This window comes from Girardinichthys multiradiatus, chromosome 11 (genome assembly GCF_021462225.1).
Source record: "Girardinichthys multiradiatus isolate DD_20200921_A chromosome 11, DD_fGirMul_XY1, whole genome shotgun sequence".
Lineage (NCBI taxonomy): Eukaryota > Metazoa > Chordata > Actinopteri > Cyprinodontiformes > Goodeidae > Girardinichthys > Girardinichthys multiradiatus.
In genome coordinates, this window is record NC_061804.1 from 27252915 (window position 1) to 27266208 (window position 13294).

Below are 13294 nucleotides of genomic sequence, written 5' to 3' on the forward strand. Positions count from 1 at the left end.
GACAAAGTTATCTAGGAACAGACCCATCTGCACTTCCTGAGATATCACCCTAAAGAATGGGTTTTAACCATTAAACTGCTGGTAATGGCTTTTACAGCCTCCTCCTGTAACACAGATGTTCTGAGGAGTGAGGTAACCTAAAGGTCATACACTTTGGAACACTTAATAAAAGAATTTCCATTACAACTCCTTTCTTCTGATTACAAGATAATCACAACTAAAGGAAAATTCTTCAAAACCAACACCCCTCTCAGCTAACAGATAATCCAAAGCCATTCTACTTTGCAAACTCATCGTTCTAAGAGCTTGCTGCTCTGTGGTCAGAACAGTGAACCCTTCCTCTCAAATAATGGGCTGATTGAATTATAAGCTGTGACTGTAAGTAGTAAGTGAGCTAGATAACATACTCCAGACCAATTAGCAGGCAGATACAGATATGATCTATGTTGGAATAATTGAATAAAGATTTGTCTTATAGTTTCTCCTATTTATTAACTTGACTATTTGATCTCATAACCTTTCATAATGTATGTGTGAGAAAGGATGTGATGAGTTTGTCTGCAGGATAATAAATGGAGCTGAACTAGCAGAGAAGGAAGCAGTCCAGTTGAGGAGGTTATAAAGATGAAGGAGGTCATAAATATGAAGGCTGATTACACTCAACAAAAGTCACAGCTGACCCTACAAGTTGGAGGAGACTATGGGAAATGTGTTGTTAATGTATAAAGCTGTTTATGACCTGTTTACGATGCAGTTGTTGTTTTCCCCCATCCTTTAGAGAACAATGTTTTTGTAAACTAGGGACCCCCGAAAGACAATAAAAAGAGGAGGCGGACAGATGCTGTTCAGAGCGGTGCGAGATCTGTAACTGAGCAAATCTTGACCGTTTCTCCTCGCAAAGCGAGTAAAAGGAACTAATACTTTGTCTCTCTTTTCTTTTTGTGTTGTTATAAGTATTGTTAGGTTGGTTAAACCTGACATTAATTTGGTCCTTCGAGAGCCGGATTCCAACTACGCCTGATGATTCCAGCGGGTCGGTAGACTCCAGGAAAAGACCGTGCGCACGGCTGTTTTCATCAGGAAGACACACAGACCCTTTCCGGGACTGGATTTCGGCCCGCCCGCTGGAGTCTGACGGCTGACGAAACTCTGAGAGAGAGAGGAGAGGACAAAGTGGTGAGTTGAATCTGGATTTAAAACAAAAGTGTGACGAATGACTGGGGGTCATTGCGTAAAGGAAACAAACCCTGTAAACCTAGGCACTAACAGGTAACAGCAGTGCGCCGGAGTTCTGCTTAAAGTATTAGTAAAAATACTGAAAATTCCGAGGTTATAGGGGACGACAGAGTCCTCTTAAGTATTAAGAAAGTAATACTAAAATTCCGTGTTTCCAGAACGGCGGAGTCTGCGTTTAAGTATTTTAAACAACAAAAAAATACTAAGTAAAATCTGCGTTTAAGTATTTTAAACAACAAAAAAATACTAAGTAAAATCTGCGTTTAAGTATTTTAAACAACAAAAATACTAAGAAAAAATCTACGTTTAAATGTGTGTATGTGAGAAATAAATGGAGGATTTAAACCACTAGGTTTTACCTCATACCAAAAACAGTAGGATTGTTAGTGACTAACTTTTGTGGAAGCAAAGGCAAGAATTCTCCACTCGAAAGAGTTGAAGTGAGAATTACCACAAAAGGAGATTTTTCTGTCACCCTACTGAAGAGAAAAATCCAGTATTTAGAATACCTTAGGTATTTATATGCTGGACCAAATTTAAATCAAAAAATGGGAAAAGGGTGATTTAAATACACTAAAATGAATAATAATGTAAAGATTGGAAATTTATGGAAGCACAGGATCAAATGAAAATATTAAAATAAAAATATTTAGATAAATGGATAACCACATATCATTATGATGGTCGTTTAAACTCTAAACAATTAGGTGATCTATAGGATGCAATAATTAAAAGTACATTAAAAGTAAACGTGATTTAAGAAAAATGGACAAAGCAGTAATGTAGATGAGGATGTAGATTATTGCTTAAAAATAACTAAAAAGAGAGAGATGTGATTCAGGAGACAAGAATGGACGTTTTTGTGGAAAGCAGAAAAGGTCAGAGGGCTAAGAAGTAATTTTTGATAGACTTGCAAAGTGGAATAGCAGGACAGAAGAAAGGGAGTAAAAGAGCAGGTGGAAAGTTTTTGTTTTGTACCAAAGATCTGATGAGGTTTGACAGGATAAGATGGGCTAAAATGAGTCCTTTTGGTGAATAAATCCATCCCCACCATGGCTGTACCTCATGTATGTTTTATTTGTGTTTATTTTTTATTATTATTGTTTTGAGATGCTGAAGGCTGTTGATATAGTGTGTCACGGAGGTTAATGGCATGACATGGGTTTTTTCTGTGTAACCTTAGAAAATATTTTACTCTTTTTAATAGCCAGAGTGAAACAAAAAGAGGAATAACCTTTTGAAGAATATAGGATTAGACTGACAAAAGTGTTTAAAATACATAGTGGTCTACAATAAGCAAGGAGCTTATTAACAGCAGTTAAAAAATGCACTACATGCTGGTTCCAGGGATGCAATTAATACCTGGGTAAGGAGATATTTTATAGGGTTCCCCACAGCAAATCTAGAAGACTATGTAAATCATGCCCTCCATGCAGAAAAAGTTATGAAGGAAACATAAATAAATAAATAAATAGGCAACACCTTTTTTCAGCAAGAAGAAGAAGAGCAGATTTATTAAAGCAACAGAGGAAGAGAAAAACTTAGAGGCAGAGGACAAAAACCACAGGTGTCAGAGAGGAGGAGTGAGCAGAGGAAATTACAGACAATGCACCTCAGGGTGTTGGTGTTGTGGAAAAGGAGGACATCTGGCAAGAGACTGTCCTGATAAGAGAAAATAATGATTTAGCATGACTAGGACAGAAAACAAGTGAAATTGTTCCTAGTACCTCAGATACCAATGAAAACAAAAAAATCAAAAACACAGGGGCAGGATATTCTCTTAAGTTTCCAGGACCTTCTCTCCCTAGATAGTATTAAATAAAGTAACCCCTATAAAAGTCATGGTAACTTATGTTTATACAGATAGGAAGAGTACCTCAGTTGCTGAAGTAGTGTTAGAGGAAGACACTAGGAAGCTCTGCAACATGTGGTCACCTCCACAAATATCTTTATTCAAGGGTAAAGAACTCAAGTAGCATGATATGAGGAGAATAGTGCAGAGGGTAAAAGATGTCACAGACTGGTTTGTAACAATAATGAATAAAGAAACTAGCGCACCCACAGGATTAATTAGAAAATTATTATTTTGGACAGTGACAGTGCAGGAAGGGATACATTTGCATACAAAACAACAATGAGAAATATTCCTTACTGAACAGGAGGAACAGTTTTTGAATGAAGTCCCTGATAAATTATGGTCAACAGATCCTACTGATGTGGGTTTAGTAAAGGAGCAGTACCTGTTCAGATTAGAGCAAAAACAGAATACAGGCCCAGAATAAATAATACCCTTTGAAATATGATGCTCGTGAAGGAATAAAACCAGTAATAAAGGATTTAATAACTGCAGGGGTGATAATAAAATGTGAGGATTCACCATGTAACACCCCCATTTTTCCAGTTAAAAAACAAGCTCCATCAACAGGAAAGATAGTCAGTTCTGGTTTGCATTTACCTTTGAGGGATAAAGATATACTTATACTAGACTACCTCAAACCTACTGTGAAAGTCCAACTATATACTTTCAGGAAATGAGTGCAAGTATGGCCAAGTTTGACCCTCCAGGAGGTAGTCAGGGTTGATTATATGTTGATGATGTGCTATTAGCCTCTCCTGATGAGGAGATTTGTAAAAATGATACAATAGCATTATTAAAACATTTAGCAGAAGAAGGACAAAGTTAGTAAAAACAAACTTCAGTTGTGTAAAAATGAGGTTAAATACTTAGGTCATAATCTTAGCGCAGGGGGACGCACAATTGTAGAAGAAAGAAAGACTGCAATATTACAAGTTCTAAAACCAGTAACAAAAAAGCAAATTATGTCCTTCCTTGGACTAACTAATTATTGTAGAAACTGGGTGCCAAATTATGCAGAAATAGTAGCTCCATTCAACAAATTAATGTATGAGGAAGAGCTGAAAATGACGTCTGAACTGAAATGGAGTGTAGAAGCTGAAGAAGCATTTACCAACATAAAACAAGTTCTAGTTTCCAGTACTGCTTTAGCATTACCAGATTATAGTAAACCGTTTGTTCAGATGGTAGATTGCAAGGGACATTTTATGACTTCAGTTCTGGTTCAACAACATGGAGATAAAATGAAAATAAAAGCCTATTTCTTTTCAAAACTAGATAGTGTTGCGTGTGTGCAACTATATTGTGTGAGAGCTGTAATTGCTGCCTAAAATGATAGTTGCAGTGCTGCAATAGTGTTGTTTCACCTTTTAACCTTAAGAGTTTCCCATTCAGTTTTAGCATTAATACTGCAGAATTAGGAAAAAAAAAAAGAAGAAAAAAAAAAATTTGAAGTGATTTGCAGGATCACGAAATAGTTTATGTGAATGATTTCTCTAAAAAGATGAGAGGGAGAAGACACAAACAGGATATGCATTGGTGACAATGGATATAGTGTTAGAAAAGATGCAACAACAAAGCTCACTACAGGAGATAGAAATGTGGAAAAAACATGGAGCTGAATTAAAAGATGAAAACTATATTTGACCAGATAATAAACCTGTCCTACCAAAGAACCTATAAATGGAAGCAATATTTGAGCCATCGTGTTTCATAATGTCTCAACAGGGGGGAATAGTAGGACAGATATATTAATATTACAATTAATATTACATTTAATCAATATAACATATTGATTAAATTCTAAAAAAGTCTTATTAAAAATTTTTGTAAAACATGTTTAGCATGTTTAAAACATTATCCACAAGGGAATTTAAGACAACGAAGGGGACAATTTGCAAAACTAAGATACCCTTTTCAAACAATTCATATGGATTTTATTGAGTTAAACCACAGTGAAGGGAAAAAGTTCTGTTTAGTCATTATAGATGCATTTTCTAAACGGATAGAACTACTTCCAATTAAACAATACAAGCACCTCAGGGTTAACACCCTATGAAACGTTATTTGGAAGACCATACAGATTACCACAGTTAAAAAATAAGTGGGAGTTAAATAAAGAAGCTAACCTAGTTGATTATATGAGGAGTATGTTAGAAAAGCAACAGAAATAAATTTAAACAATGAGAAATGTTCTATTTCCCAGCAGGAAAACTAACTAGTGAAACCAGGAGACTGGGTGTTAATAAGGAGTGTAAAGAAGAAGCATTGGTATTTCACCTAAGTGAGAGGATCCATATTAGTTATTATTAACCACTGCAAGGGCAGTAAAATAACTGAGAGATCAACCTGGATTCACCTTACACATTGTAAAAAGATCATTTCGGTTGAAAGCTCCGTCAGGGGAAGTGATTTATAGACTGATAATAGGGTGGACCCAGACATTTAGAGGCTGGAGAGATCCGAAAGTCAGTGAAGACAATTAAGACACTGGAACCATTTAGAGGAGTCAAAATTTCAGCCAAAATGATTTCTAGATGGATGAGCAATGCTTTTCGATGCTGGGTGGTTATATATATTTTTTTCTTATATTGATTTTTATTTTTCTGGTATTTCTGGAAACCAGTCAAGATTAATTAGAATGTAACAACATCTGTTATGAGTTATATGAAACAAGTAGCGCTAAATCAAGGTAGGAAAGATAACCTAACTATGTGCACTAAATAAACTTCTTATACTTATGGTATTCAAGTGTGCGTGAAATCTAAAACCACAGCTGTGGTGCTGATCCCACTCATTAGCTTGACCAAATGAGGAAGGAAAGGACAGGATTATAGAAGTTATAAATGGTACTTAACTAATGATAGAAGAGACACCTCATGGTCCACGATGGTAGCTGATGAAGGAAATAATTGGACACCAGAGTGGGGCACCACTGCTTATGCTAGTTATTAAAATAAGTTGTTGAAGTTCCATAAAGCTGATAATGTAATCCAGGTAACAGAGCGAAGAGAGTGAAAATTATGTTAGAAAAGTTAACCACAGATGACTAAGTTCCAGGTTATTACTGGAGTATCAGGAACAAATAATAACTGATTATTGATGGTAGAGCAAGCGGCTAACATGACTAAAAGAGATTGTGTTGTGTGTTTGGGTTCAAGGCTTTTATTATAAATAATTCCAGCTGTGATACCACAACTCTGTGTGATGGAAGTAATGAATCAAACTAATCCTAATGAAATGTGTCAACACTGGGATTCTGTTTTTCCTGTAATTAGAGCAGATAAGGATAAATCAGTTTTCCATAAGCGAATCACCACTGGACACTATACATGTATAAATATGACAGAGAGAGGTAATAAATTGGTAAATCTCATTGCAGTATGGTGTATTACAATTGTAAAAGTAAATAAGTGTTTTAAACTAGTCTCTAGAGGAGACATTTGGTGGTGGTTGTTTGATTGATCACCTTCAAAAGTAACAGGACTCTGTGCTTAATTACTTTATGGTTATATCCTATGTTAGTAGATGAAGTAACAGATGGACTGTTTAGTGTTAAATCCACATGATTGGTGTGATAGGAAGTGCAGAGAAGCAGCTTGGCAGATTGAGGAAGACTCTACATACATAGAAGCTATAGATGAATATAAATTAACTGATCAAGTAGCTGCAAGATTTGAATCAAGTATCTGTTGGTGATGTACGTTGAACAGAAACGTAGACAGGATCAACTATATCCACTACAATGTACAAAAACGAGGAAATTGGACACAAAGCGGGTTTGAACTGTCCATGACTAATTGGCTTCAACTTCCCTGATGGCATTCCAGAATAGAATTGCTTTGCACATGTTGTTAGCTGAAAAAGGAGAAGTTTGTGCCATTTTTGGCGAACAATTTTGCACATTCACACCTAACAACACTGCTGCTGGCTGATGGCAGCCTAACGAAAGCCATAGAAGGTTTGAGATCTCTAAATGGCAAAATGAAAGAGCATTATGGAGTAGACGCCTCGATGTGGGACTCCTGGCTGGATGTGTTTGGGAAGTATAACATTTTAGTATCATGAGTAATAATTTCCTTTGCAGTGTTTGCTGAACTTTTGACATTGTGTGGATATTGTTGAATGCCCTGCTTTTGTACTCTGCTTAACCGTCTTATCACCACAGCTATTTCTCCTATGGAAAGCAGAGTTACACAACTCTATCCGTTATTTAAACATCAGGATGATGAAGATGACGGGGATGGTATTGACCACTTTTCTGACCTGTATGCAGATCCATTTCTATATGATTCTGTGATTTAAATGTCAGTAAGTACCTCTTGTCTTTGTACTCATGAAGATAAACTTACAGTTAAAAAATTTGACAGAAGTGGCTGTTAAGTGATATGAGAATATGAGCACATATAAGACAAACAGGGGGGAAATGTTGGAATAATTGAATAAAGATTTATCTTATAGTTTCTCCTATTTATTAACTTGACTATTTGATCTCATAACCTTTCATAATGTATGTGTGAGAAAGGATGTGATGAGTTTGTCTGCAAGATAATAAATGGAGCTGAACTAGCAGAGAAGGAAGCAGTCCAGTTGAGGAGGTCATAAAGATGAAGGAGGTCATAAAGATGAAGGCTGATTACACTCAACAAAAAGGCACAGCTGACCCTACAAGTTGGAGGAGACTGTGGGAAATGTGTTGTTAATGTATAAAGCTGTTTATGACCTGTTTACGATGCAGTTGTTGTTTTCCCCCATCCTTTAGAGAACAATGTTTTTGTAAACTAGGGACCCCCGAAAGACAATAAAAAGAGGAGGCGGACAGATGCTGTTCAGAGCGGTGCGAGATCTGTAACTGAGCAAATCTTGACCGTTTCTCCTCGCAAAGCGAGTAAAAGGAACTAATACTTTGTCTCTCTTTTCTTTTTGTGTTGTTATAAGTATTGTTAGGTTGGTTAACCCTGACAATCTATTTCCACACATCCAAACCATGTTCTTAGGACATGAGTTCCCATCTCTACTAGGAAAAGTAACAAGAACCCTGGTTAATTTACCTGCCTGGTCATACAACTTTACTTCCATGCGGTACGGCTGTCAGATTAAGAGTTAACACAAAGGGATCTGAGACCAAAGATCCTGAAATAGTATAAGCAGCAGTTCTGATAGGACATCACTCAAATTTATGTCTGTTGATTAAAGCACATAAAACAGATATAATAGCTTTGTAACATTCTGTCTCCCCAAGAAAATAAGGTGTGTTTCCCTCCTGTGCAATACAAATATCTGTACCTATATCTGGATATCCAATTGATTCCTATTACCCCCAAATCCATAAAGAATTCCTGTAGTAGCTCATATTAAATTAGTCTCACTAGAAAATCTACAAACATTTCTGCTTTGCCTTACAATATAATTCCTCACAGTTTGATGCATCAGTTGCCACCAGACATTATCAGTATGATCATAGTAGTCAGAAAAGTGATGAATCTCTCTTCGAATCAGCTGATGAGTATTATTGGCATAATTCCTCAGATTAGCCTTACATTTTTGCTGTACCTTTCCTCAAATGAACACAAGAGTTATAAAAAGACTTGCAATACCAATCATTAGTATCAGAACAAACCATCTTCCATATAGCTGCATCGCGACCGTGACGTGGAATGTCCTTTCTTCTGGTACTGAAAGCAAACAGTTTTTTTTCAAAGAAAACAAATTATAAACAAACTCAAAAATCTTGCTGCCTCTCCTGAGTGGCTACTGCGCTTCAAGCTGCCCTGTTACCAGTCTGGTACAGGTGGGCGGTCGTAGGAACCTCCTCTAGAAATATATTTAGAAACAGGAACTCTAACCTGCTGGACGTTAGGCTTCCATAGTCCAACTAAACAACAGTGGAAATTAACACATTCAAATTTGTAATAATACCATAATGATAGATAACAAGCAATAAACATAAAAGTTAGATAAAAGCATCCGAGATTTCCTCCTCAGAGTCAGTCTCGCTGTCAAAGTGGGAGAAAAGAATTTGGCTGATCCTTGCTGTCCAGGCAAAGGAGCCCCTAGTAGCCACCAAATGTTAAGACGTTAAGGAGAATAAGCATCATGGCGCATGTTTGACTATCTCTCTGTTGCAGACGTCACCAGTCCATCATCCAGAGAAAGGTTATGTGCAAATGTGTAGAGGTCTTCCCTGTATGTTTCCTATGTGTCTCTCACTGTGGTGTGTGTGCAGTGAGGCAAATGACCTTATGATTTCTAACTTTCAGGCAATGCGATGGCCTTAAGTAGATTCTGAAATAACGTTGCACTGCCCAAGGGATTATTGTGCCCTTGTAAGAACAGTGTTCTTCAACCACCTCTTCAATCACTCGCCAGTGATCAGCTTACAGTTCTTTGTCTTGTGGTGGTCCGCTGTCCTCACACCTTTCAGGCCGTGGATGATCCAGTTGGAAGATGACTTGTGTCCTGGAAGCCAGATGAAGCTGGAGGAGCTAGAGATTTCCTGCAGCTTTCCTGGGTGTCTAGTAGGATCGGATATGGGCCATTCCAGCCCTGGACTTCCTGTGTTTTCTCCTAAATTCTCTGAGCAGAATCCAGTTGCCAGGAATAAAGGACTGGAGGGTGGAAGTGGCTGTTTCTGGTAATGCAGCTTTCACCATCTGTGAAACTTGAGAAAACACAGTGGACAGGTTTTGACAGTAAAACAACATCCTATCTTCACACAAAGATGTGGAAGAAAATGATCTTGGCAATATCCCCATGTCCAAATTAGGAGACCTGCCACACAGCACTTCAAAAGGACTGAGATTTGCCTGTGTCCTTTGTCTCAATCTCATATAAGTGAGAACAATAGGCAGGGCCTTCACAACACTTGGCTAATTTTCAATTCAAAGTCCCATTCTCAAACCTAAGTGCTTAACTACATGAACTTCATCAAAACATCCAACAAAATCCAAAGAATTGATCTTCTGACTTCACCTGATATACTAGCAGTGACCATCAGCTAAATATTCTGAATATCAAAAATGTGACATGATGTTTGAGGAAGTCCTGATTACAGATAATTATTTCCATAGTTTCAGAAAACCCAAAGAGAATTTCAAAAATGGTCTAATCTGTGGAGATATAAAATTTCACAAAAGAATCAACACCATAATTTCAGAGAGGTTTTCAGAATGTGGTCTTAGGGAGCTATGCACCATTTATATAAACAAAGTACGTCTCTTTCGCATTGTCACTAAGTCCTCACTGGAGGTATGAGCTACCCTTTTTTCCCATGAGTGCTAAAACGTTTGGAACCCCACGTTACTTTATTCTGACATTCCCCTCTCCTGGCGCAGGGTCCAACCCATGTGACAATCCAGCAAAAAGTTTGTACAAAAATGTTCTAGTAACCAAGATCACATTACATAGAACCAAAGAAATGAATTCTGACATAACTATGTGTCCCTATGAATTTAACGAAAGCAACATACAGAAAATCCAGATGTTTTTAACTGCAACTCAGTACCATTAATGTCTCACTTAGAAATTAGTCACATATCATCCTGATTTTGTCTTGTATGAAGATGAGTATTAGATTAATGGACATTGTGGAGATATATTATGTGTGCGCATTATTATTATTATGTTCATAACCAGTGTGTTAAATAAAATTTATAACATGTGTTAGTGGCCTGCAGAATAGTATTGCACAAACATGGCCTTGAGTGTGGTGAAGCAGAAAAATACTGAAGAACTGTAGGGGTGAGAAAAGGATGAGAACAGATTAACGGGCCAAGTACTCCCTTCTCATATCAACAGAAAAGCAGAGTGCAGGTGCAAAATATGCAGAATAATAACTTTCTAAATATGGTCAGCTGGAAAAGTGTGTACGTAACTATATGTGCGAAAAAAAACTGTAAACAGGGGCATTGCCCATTCTTCATGTGTGTTTCAATAAAAGACATGAGCCCAGTAAAAAGCTCAGAAGACATCTCTGCGTGAGCTCTTCCCCTGGGCCCAGGTATTTTTGAATACAGCTGTCTCCGTGTGATTTATTCTAATGTGTGTGATTCTTTCAGCTTACAGTGAATAAACGAACACGCAGGAGTTACCCATTAAAGGGAAACTTCAACAACATCTAATGTAATTCGGATCCATAAACCCTACAAATTGAATCTAATAAATAATTCCCACCAAGTATAAAGTCATGACTCAGATTCTGTATCACAAATATATTCCTTACTTTTGGCATATCTTGAACTGTCAGCTAACTTAATGGCACCAGGGAAAACTTTCAATAAATCACCAATGATGCTGCATGCAAAACAAATTCTTCAAACTAGTTTAAACTATTTCATTAACCTTTTAATAGTAAAACACATAAATCTAAATGCCATGCTACATCCAAAAAAACATGTTATAAAGCAACAATCACTACAAGCATTGTCTCATAAACAGTGTTAAAACTCAGGAAGGGAGGTGCTGAGTGTTACCATAAAAGTGAAGGCATGAACCAACCTGGTAGGTGGGCGGAGTCAGGCAGAACTAACCTTTGATTGGCAGCCTATGGGCGGACCCACAGTTTCTTCATTCCAACCCATCTTAGTGAACCTTAAACTGCAAAACTGTTAACATGCATCTACCTCAGAAACAAGCTGCTTCTTAACTCCCATGAAAATTCAAAGTTTTAATCAATCTGGGATTTAGAAACATTATTCTAAACATGGATTATTGTCATGCAACAAATAAACAAACATTCATTCCAACAAACAAAGACAAAACATCAAAGACAGACAAATGACCAAATTTGAAGCTTCAAGAATTAAAATAAATTTTTAACAATCTCTTTTCAAAATATGTTTTCTCAGCCATATCTTTTAATGCTATAATTGATCAATTTTGTTATGACAATCTTCAGGATCCTTTTTAAGATGAGTGCACATAATCCAAAAAGATCTCAAAGTATTTAGAAGCACAGCAACAGTTTTCTCTTAAATGTATCCAAATTTACTTATGCTGAAACCTTTTGCTAATTCTTTGTGCTGTAACTCTATAATAATAATAACTACAATCCTGAGAGTTATTGTTATAATTTTCTTTTTGTTTGGCTCAATTTGATTACAGCTGCATTCAAGAATTTCTCTGCTCAGGTTAAATGCAAAGAAGTATTTTAAGCCGGCATTGACATTTTTATGCAGTGTTAAACTTAACCAGGAATTAGGCTAAGAAGCTTGACTCCAAACTGGACTTTGTTCCAACATAGTGTTTCAAAAAGAGAACAAACATCATTTTCTTTAATTTGGGCTATTTAAATTTTGAGAATTGGGGAGAAACATTAGAAAAATTAATAGAACCCCTCTTTAATAATCCAAATGCTGATAAATGTTCCAATAATTTATCTCTTAGTAATCTGAAATCACCTTGTGTACCTTTGTACTCCTATGTATTTTTTTAATCTTTAAACCCCAAGAAATCAAACAAGGAGACTGGAGTTTGAGCCGACCATCCTCTTACTGTTAAGAGGGCCTTTATTTCTTTTCTTTTCCTAAAATGAAGGATTTTACTTGTCTGGATTCTGTTATAAAAATCCTAACCTTGGTTCCAAAACAAAACTCTTCAACCCCAATCTGTGTTCCCCAGAGTAGAAATTTGGAGTATTATTGCATTTCAAAGCCACCAAATGACTGGAACTCATCATTGGCTTAGATCTATTTTAATAGGTAATCAGCCTACCTTTAATTAAATATTATAATTTTATGGACCTGAAATCTATGGCTCACGGGCTTCAGGAGTCCAGGAACCACAAGTTGAGTACTACTGCATTGAACAATGGTGTTAACTTTCTGCAGAGATTGAAGGATTGGCTAAATATATTGTTTCTGCTTGGACAATAATCAGATTTAAAATTATTAGTTCACAGCTCCTAATTTACCTCAGATCATATTTGCTCCTAACCCAGTTCATAAGAAGCTTCAGACAAACATTATGCTAAAAAGCCAAAAACAAAACAAAACAAAAACCAGATCTGTTTTAAAATAAAGAAAAAGCATGCTTAAAAAACTTGGTACTGTGGTGGAAAATAACTCCACGGTTCTGAAGGCCTTTTCATGCAGAGTCTTTTAGGAAACATGAGATTAGTTTAATTTTTGTGTGGTACCACTGTCCAATCAGAATCTTTCTTACCTTCAAAAATAACCCAATTTTTTTCCATTCTCATTTTAAAGG